Consider the following 10,168-nt stretch of genomic DNA (forward strand, 5'->3'; position numbering starts at 1 on the left):
CACACACACACACACACACACACACACACACACACACACACACACACACACACACACACACACACACACACACACACACACACACACACACACACACACACACACACACACATCCATATGTATACATACACAAACACCTTTTCTGACCCACTTTCCATACTGGATGAGCAAAGCGGACTCAGAATAGGGATGTTCTGTCGTGTCGACTGTGGCAAAGCTGTGCTGTTCCCTTGTAAACACCACAGGGCAAACACGTATCGACATTTCGTCGTGTGCCGCCCACGACACGACGCCGTGTTCTCAAATAACGATGGACGCCTTTGGACGCTTCTACACGTGGTCGTGGTCGTGACGTGTGAGAGCGTCAATAGATATTAACGTCACAAACTACCCTTATCGGAAGGCTAGGACGGTGCCCCTCACAGAGGACTTTTGTAGCAAGGAATTTAACAAACCATGCCATTGGTTCAACGTCGCCGGTAGCAGGATTCGAGCCGCCGTCCCCTAGACCTTCGCCGCAAGTAACGACGCCCTAATCCGCTCAGCCAGTGAGCTTTATACCACAGCTTGTCTCTCTACACTTAGTCTCATTATTTTGTCACCCAAGTTCATATACGTAACACATTAACTATTCGTAATTGCTCATTTGACTTTAGTTGTTCAAACTGTGGCCTCATAGGTAATAACAAAACAGTGATAACAACAAATTAATGATAACAACAAAATGATAATAGCAACAAATTAACATTATGGTTATTCCCACAGTCGTAATATTTAGGTGCAAATTTTACTTTCTCTTTGTGTGACAAAACCCTTCTACTCCTTATTATCTACACAGTACCTGCCGTCATAGCCACCGAGAAACAAATGTCTCATTTCTCTATCTAACCTTTGCCACACAACAGCCTACTTTTTACATAAAAGATTACTCAGAAGTCACAATCTATTTTGAAAAATAATTGGAATAACAAAAACAGGTTTAGATATGAAAAATACATTTAATTTCAAAGTATGCGTTCCAGAGAATAAGTACTCTACACAGCAATCATCTGAGCCCAAGATGAGAAATTTCTTTTCGGAACACCCACTCATTTGAGATATCATTTTCTTAATTATATTGGTATTACGACTTGATGCTTCTAATGCACCACTAATCCTTCTGTCAGTGTACACATCCACACTAATGAACCCCAAGTATAAAATCTTCTTCCCTCTTCTTCTTACCAGCCGCCTGGGAGGATTATCTCTTGTCAGCCTGTGGTCGGCATTTCCTAATTTCTCTCCATCTTTCTCTATCTCTGTAAATTTCATTTTGCAGTATCTGTGTCAGAAAGCGTTTCCCAAACTTTTCCGACCATAGCACCCCCTGTTGTCATGTCTAAGCAGTCCAGCACCCCTATCTTGTTATTAGAAGGATAAAAGAAAGTGAAGTGTACTGCTTGATGATTTATATTCTTGATTCCTTAGAACTGAAACAAATTGACAATATTGCTTGTAGAAGAAATATGAACAGACTATAAAAGTGAAATAACATGGAAAAAGTCAAATATGCGTAACTAGATCATCATTGATACATATGTCAATGTAGTTTTTGTGTGTATCACTTTCCAGCACCCCAGGTTGGGAAACACTGTTGTAAGATCGTCTCCTCGAATCGCCAAAGCTTCTTTAACTCCTTCCATTCACCTTTTTCCAGACCTACCCGTCCACCGGTCCTCTATCTTCCGGCCGCATGTGAAGTGCAGCCCCGGGCAGTCTTCCATCCTTCATCCTCTGCACATGTCTATACTATCTCAGGCTATTTTCTTCTATATGTAATAAATCTTATATAAGTAAAAAAAAAAGTAAAAAATCTAATGATGTTAAATCCTGTAAACTTGCTGTCCAAGGTTGTTGTGTTCTCCACAACTAATCCAGGAAACCAATACTCAATTCTTCTATAAAAAAAAAAAAAAAATCATGGTGTCAAGAATGCATTCTTTAAGATCAGTTTTCCTTTTATGTTTCTTGCTTTCCCCTAGTTCACCATTTTCACAACTACTGGCATCCACGCCCAAATCCATTTCTGGTAGTCAGTTATCCCCATCCTTCTCTATCCAAAGGAGTTGATGGCGTTATCTCCATGCTTTCCATGTTGAGGTGTCTCTGCCAGCTAATCAAAACTGATGTTCATTAAGTGCTTGTTCTGCGTTACTTCCAAGTGAAACCTGCTCAGCTTCGTTAGGAAGAGTTGGCATAGCTACCAGTCTCAACACTCAGGTGTCTGAGAGGATTAATGTTGAGAGACCAGATTAAGCTATCAGAAGAAAAAAAAATGATTGCATCCAGGAGTTCTGTAGGCTGGAAAGGCTAAGCACCTAATTTGAAAAAAAGGAAAAAATCTTTCGCAAGTTAACTTCCATTGGGCAATGGCGAAACCAATTTTCTGTAGGCTGGAAAGGCTAAGCACTTAATTCGATAAAAAAAAAAGGAAAAAATCTTTCGCAAGTTAACTTCCGTTGGCAAATAGCGAAACCTATTATCTTGGCTTTGCCTCTTCACTATTTGGACGCGTGATCATACACCAACGTTGTTAAACTTCCTATTACCAGAAACAAGGCAGCCAGAAGCCCATCGATTGTTTTAGTGACTACATCATAACAGCTTTCGCTTCCATTTCGTTACAGGGAGAAGTGCATCTCCACTCGTGTGTTTGAATATTACTCCCTATCTATGTATATTATGCGCTTGAATAAGATTATATAATATCAAAACAGTCTTTACATGGAAAAGGATTAAGCTTCGCATGTTCAGATTAAATTGCGTTTTTTTCATAAAGGTAAATCAGCTGAATAAAACTGTTAGTCCTGTTATTAAAAACAAACATTTAACTACATCGAAATCAATATTCTATGACATAGTGAGATAATTCAAACATTAGATAGAATCTTTATTATAATCTTAGTTTTTAACTTTTATTTTTAATTCTTTATCTTGATAATGTTTAATTGAATACTATTTTTAATTTCTTATTTTTCATTTTATTTTTCATTTTATCTTTAATTTAATTTCTATTCTACTTTATTTTATTCTATTTTATTTTATTTTATTTCATTTAATTTCGTTCTATTTTTTACATATTCTTATTTATTTATTTATTTATTTATTTATCTGTTCATTTTATTCTATTATTTATTTATTTATTATTTTTTGTTATTTATTATTTTATTCATCTATTTATTTATTTATTTGTTTATTTATTTATTTATTTATTTATTTATTTATTTATTTATTTATGTATGTATGTATTTATTTATTTATTTATGTATTTATTTATTTATTTATTTTTGTATTTTTGTATTTATTTATTTATTTTATTTATTTATTTATTTTATATTATTTGTTCATTTTTTTATATATATATATATATTTATATATATATATATATATATTTATATATATATATATATATATATATATATATATATATATTTATTTTGTGTGTGTGTGTGTGTGTGTGTGTGTGTGTGTGTGTGTGTGTGTGTGTGTGTGTGTGTGTGTGTGTGTGTGTGTGTGTGTGTGTGTGTGTGTGTGTGTGTGTGTGTGTGTGAAATTCAACAATGGTGGTCCTGAGAATTATTGTCTCTGAACAGGACTCAGGGTCTTTATCAACTTCGACAGACAACTGACAACCATAGCTGGGCGCGTTCCTATATGCGTTACTAGATGCGTTCCTCGTTTTTTCACCTTTAGTTTGGCCGCGGTTAGCGCTCCTAAAATATTAAAGCAACATTGGTGCCGATATAATATGCGACCTACGTTTTGCGTGTGGCCTAGGAATTTTTTATTTGGTATAGTATGTGGCCACCGGACTCTTATTTCGGTAAGAACCTGTCTCTTAAGCTTTAATACTTTGGGAGCGCTAACCGAGGCCACACTAAAGCCAAATGTTGGTAAAATAGCATACATGTCTAGAACGTTATAGGAACTGAAGAAGGTTGAGTTTGTTAAGTTTTTATAAGAAAGCATATTGCACAGTTGCCGTCTCAGTGAATTGAGTAGATAGAATTAGCTATAACGTTTGCCATTGTTGATAAAGAAAACAACACTACCTGATAACTGCAAATATTCAGTCATATGTACATCTAACGGTAAATTTTGAACGTTTGTACAAGCTGCTAGCAAGCCTACATGAGCAGCTTTATAAAATTTGTTGTCTATAAACTATTTCAGTAGATTTCTTCCCATCTTTAACAAATCAGCATTGTTTTATCTATGAAAATAAGTCTAAATGGTCCATTGTTGCAAAAAAACTGAAAATTATTTTCTTGGGTTTAGACCAATATCAGAGCAATATAGAAACAATCAGTGATTGCTTGAAGATCGATCCTTGGTCATCCTATTCAAGCAACAGAGGACAATCGAACGTGTTGTTTATGTATAACATGGAGACGTAAGGGATCATATATATATATGGCGTCATCTATTTCGATTCTGCATTGCAAACACGAAGGCATATTTTTGATCCCTGACATCAACCAGTTACTGCCTCCTACCTTGGCTAAATCATCTGATTGGAGAAATTTAGGTTTAAGAAGGAAATAGGCAAGAACTGGTTTACCGATACAAAGCTAACGAATGAAATAGACTTAGTAATTATGTACTGAACACCGAAACTATCACCTCACCTCCCCCGAGAAAGCAAATGTTATACAAACGGTTGTTGAAAGGTTGTCACATACCATGCATACTAGCATGCATGTTTGAAGTATGTGATGAAACAGTGTTTTTCTTTAGGATATTTCAAATATATATTCACATAGATCATACATAAAGAGCGCTGTCTATATAGTTTTAGTTATTATATTTATACTTGAGACAAAATAGTAATTTTTCTTTCAGAGTTTGTGAAAAATTTGTTTAAAATTCGTATTGCATACATTACTTAGCATCGTATAGCAAGAGAAAATTTTAATCAGAATTAATCTATTTTGTTACTGTATTCGATTTTACATTGATAAATTTTCAATATTGCAATTATTAAACAAACATACTTTTCACACACTTCCAACAAGCGTTTGTTAAAAGTACACAACCACTGATTTCTGGGGGTGGGGGTAGAGGGTGGGGATGGGGGTGGAGGGTGGTGGTGGAGGGTGGGGGTTGTGGTCAGTTGTTTCAAGAGAAGTTTGGATAAATTTATAGATGGGGATGATAGATGATAATTGACATGGAACTGCCTCATGTAGGCCCTATAGTCTCTTGTAATCTCCTTAATTTTTATGCTCTTATGCTCACAGAGCAAAATTGACGGTTCATACCGTGCCTCCATATCTCGTAATATAACCCTTCTTTCACTATGATGGTGTCCTCTAAGTTAAATAAAATTGTTTAGTAATATGCAGAATAAAGTTTCTATTAGCTTTCTTTTAATATGAGGGTGTCCTCTAAGCTAACTGAAATTATTTATTGATATTCAGAATAAAGTCTCTAGTGCACGACATTGCAGCATTGGGGATACTTACAAGTAACCTTAATCCTGGCTATGAAGCATGACTGCGTCACAAATGGACGTTTTTTCCATCAACTGTTGTGTATCCTAATGGCTATAAAATACCTCGCCCACATTATTCTACACTTTTCTGGCAATATTTTATCCCCGCGTCAAAAATTTGCATATTTTTTTTACTTTGATTAATTCATTACTCGGCCTCCCGATGTACAATAAAAGGATTATTTGACGTTTGGATATGTTTGGAAATCAAAATATTGTAATCGAAGTCGTTTTCAGTTGAGTGAATACACAAAGATTTAGAAAAAAATGTCCTGTATGACCTTTACTCGCGTAGGAATATGTCATCTGCCTTTTTAGTGTCAGGAATCTTCTCTAATCACCACAGACCCTCTCTCCAACATTATTCAGCCTTTTTTCAATATGGAAGATTAATGTAGTAGCACATTTGTAAAAAAAAAAAAGAAAAAAAAAAGACTTATTTTCCCACTGTCGGAGAAAGAGATAAGATGGACAGAAAATCTGTATATTTCGACCACTATCTGTGGTCCTCTTCAGCAGAATGATACATACCGTGGAATATGAGAGTATATATAGCCTCTTAGCAATATATACTCTCATACATAGTGTGGAGTATAAGAGTATATGTAGCCTCTTAGCTATATATACTCTCATACTTCACACTTTGTATCATTCTGCTGAAGAGGATCACAGATAGTGATCGAAATATACAGATTTTCTGTCCATCTTATCTCATTCTCGGACAGAGGGTCGATAAGTCTTCTTCAATATGTTTACATCGTCTAAAGACTTTCTTAAATTAAAACAGGCTATTTTACCTAGTTATAGGGGCGCAGACATGAGGCAATATCAGCTCTGAATTGAATGAGAACATATTTAGCATCTAGTCTGCTCCCCTTAGCTGATATTAACCGTAGACATGAGGAGATTGAAGACCTGGAGGTTCTTGTAAGAGAGGAAGAAAACTCTAGACTGTAAAAGAAGGTTCATTCTTGTTGGGCCATTACAGATTCGAAAAGATATCAGCTGTACACAAGCCGGTGGGCTATTGAAGAAATTAAAACATAATGTTAAAGCATGGGCTCCTTTGTAATGTTGCCATGGAAGCACCTTTGCTTGAATGGCCATCAAACATGTTATGAGGGAGATGAATACGTGGTACATGGCAAAGTGATATTACATATACGTTACACTGTTGCACAATACAATGGGCATCAAACATGTTATGAGGGAGATGAATACTTGGTACATGGCATAGTGGTATTACATATACGCTACGCTGTTACACAATACACTGTGTTACAATATCCATGTATACACGTTAACCAGAACAGAATCTGCAAACTACGACAATGTGATGAAGAAGTTTGTTACAATCGTGGTCTTGTTTCCCCACAAGATCAAATCTCTCTTTCTCCAGTAAGCTCTAAACATATAAAGGATTACAAAGGATTACAAAGGAGGAACATGCTGACAGGAGACCTTTTGGCCCATAACTAGGTCGGATAAAAAAAAAACATAATGATAAATAGATAAATAGATAGCATCTAAACTGTTCTTCCACCTTTCTTTTTCACAGACCTCCTAGTACTGTCGAACCACCTTCATCCACGACGAATATATCCTCTATTCTTCGTTTGTCTTTTTAACAATTTCCTCCTCTTCTCCTCTCCATCGCCCTTCGTGGAACTCTGACAACAGCTCAATGTTGACTCTCTGTAAGGATAGGAGACAAAGCAACTCCAGTATCAGAAGAACGTGCATGGAACGTTCCAGTTCTTTTCCAACCATAAATAAATCACTCCACATCCAGCGTACCGCGTCCTTCATGACCTCTTAACCATTCCCACCATCTCAGAGAAGAATTCCGTGAAGGAGGTAGCCTGTCACTTCAAGACGGGAGCCAGTGACGAGGGTTTTGTGCGAGTGATCTTTGCGTTTCGTGTCGCTGTGTCCTTCCTTTGGTGGAACGCCAAAGGCTGTGGAAGAATTCCTTCTCTACGAAGGAATTGGGTGGGAATCCATTTCTAAGTGTCATCAGGCTCACAGAAGCTGAATTGTCTGTAGTCACACACACACACACACACACACACACACACACACACACACACACACACACACACACACACACACACACACACACACACACACACACACACACACACACACACACACACACACACACACACACACACACTCACACGCACACGCACACGCACACGCACACGTACACGCACACACACACACGCACACTCAAAGCACAGCTGTGCAACTCGATTAGTCTTTCAGTTAAACAACAAACGTCACACGCGCGCGCGCACGCAAACGCAAACAGCCACATGTGTGTATGCGGCTCCATCTCGGTCTACAAAGGACGAATTCTGACGTCATATCCGCTGTCATTTCTGTCCACTGGAAGCTGAATATACATACACACGTGTAAATATATCCATTGGTGCGTACTACGATACATACAGATCATATATATATATATATATATATATATATATATATATGTGTGTGTGTGTGTGTGTGTGTGTGTGTGTGTGTGTGTGTGTGTGTGTGTGTGTGTGTGTGTGTGTGTGTGTGTGTGTGTGTATGTGTGTGCGTATGTATGTATGTATGTATGTATGTATGTATGTATGTATGTATGTATGTATGTAAGTATGTATGTATGTATTTATATATTTATGTATTTATGTGTGTATGTATATAAGTATTGCATGCACATAAACGTAAATGCACATAAACACATATACCTATACATGTATACATATTCAGATATATACATATATGTACATACATATGGACACACAAACTCTAAATCCACATATTTATATATATATACAAGCATAGAGATATCTATCTACTAATCACATGTATATAGAAAAACATAGATCCTGGAGCATTCGCAGTTTGAGCGAATCTTCTTGAAGTCGACCCAACGCGAAACGGATTTGAGACTTTGGCGCGGCGTCAGTTTCCATTAGGAATTGCAAACGAGCTTTCAGGGAACGCTTCCAGAGCCCGCGACATGAAAATAGTTGCATTGTGGCGAGCCGAATTTCTCCGACTTCCATTTCTCTACGAGCCATGAAGGATTGCAGATACAGTTGGGGAGGAGGATAACCCCTCATGAATACAAATAAATAAATAGATAAATAAATAAGTAAATAAATAAATAACTACGTTGATATACATGTATATATGTGAATATATATATATATATATATATATATGTGTGTGTGTGTGTGTGTGTGTGTGTGTGTGTGTGTGTGTGTGTGTGTGTGTGTGTGTGTGTGTGTGTGTGTGCGAGTGTGAAAATAAGCTCCACAAGGACTCGAACCTCTGCCGTAGCGACTGCTTATTATAAAGTAAATACGATAGCTTTGAGCCAGCCAGGCAGTACAAAAGGAATGATCTGGACATACAATGTATATATATATATATATATATATATATATATATATATATATATATATATATATATATATATGTATACTGCATTTATGCGACTGCTTATTATGAAGCAAATACGATAGCGTTGAGCTATCCAGGCAGTACAAAAGGAATGATCTGGACATACGATATATATATATATATATATATATATATATATATAATATGTATATATATATATGTATATATATATATATATATATATATATATATATATATATATGTATGTTGAGACATTCTGACAGGTTGACGTAAGTGGAATAGGAAACACAGGAGTCTTAGTCTTGAGTTTATTCCTGACTAGTTTCGCATACCTGCGAAACTAGTCAGGAATAAACTCAAGACGAAGACTCCTGTGTTTCCTATTCCACCATATATATATATATATATATATATATATATATATTTATATATACATATATATTTATATATATACATATATATACATGTATATATATATATGTATATATGTATATAAATATATATATATACATATATATATATAATATATGTATATATATATAAATATATATATATATATATATATATATATATATATAATACATATATATATATATATACAAATATATATATACAGTGAAAGTTGTAAGAATTCCCGCTACCGATGGGTCTCACCACTGTTCCACGGGTGTGCACAGTGGTGCGACCCATCGGTAGCGGGTTGAATTCTTACAACTTTCACTGTTTTTTCTTATATATATATATATATACATTTTTTTCTATGGTAAACTCGGTGAATGTTTTCAAGGAAGTATTTCACTTGTTATTTTACATTTTTATTTATATTTGTTTCTCATTTGTGTTTTTGATTTGGTTTAACTGCGTTGGATTATAACGGTTACTGTGGAGACCTGTACCAGTGTACCAAATTCCCCCTATTTATGTACATTTCCATTGCTACCACTGTATTACCCTGAAGACGAACCCCGGACAGGGTTCGAAACGTCAGAATAGATTGACGAACGTCGAGTCCAGCGTATACTTTCTCCCATAAAAATGGTTCCTGGACTCCAGCTATTTACGAATATATATATATATATATATATATATCTATATATATATATATATATATATATATATATATGAGTGGAAGGGTGGTGAGGTAAACACCATGAGCCGTTGGAGTTTTATTGCTAATGTTTCGTCCTGAGAGGACTTCCTCAGAGTGTACACAAA

The sequence above is a fragment of the Oratosquilla oratoria genome, chromosome 8 (assembly GCF_046742065.1).
Source record: "Oratosquilla oratoria isolate Oo_2021 chromosome 8, ASM4674206v1, whole genome shotgun sequence".
NCBI classification, from domain to species: Eukaryota; Metazoa; Arthropoda; class Malacostraca; order Stomatopoda; family Squillidae; genus Oratosquilla; species Oratosquilla oratoria.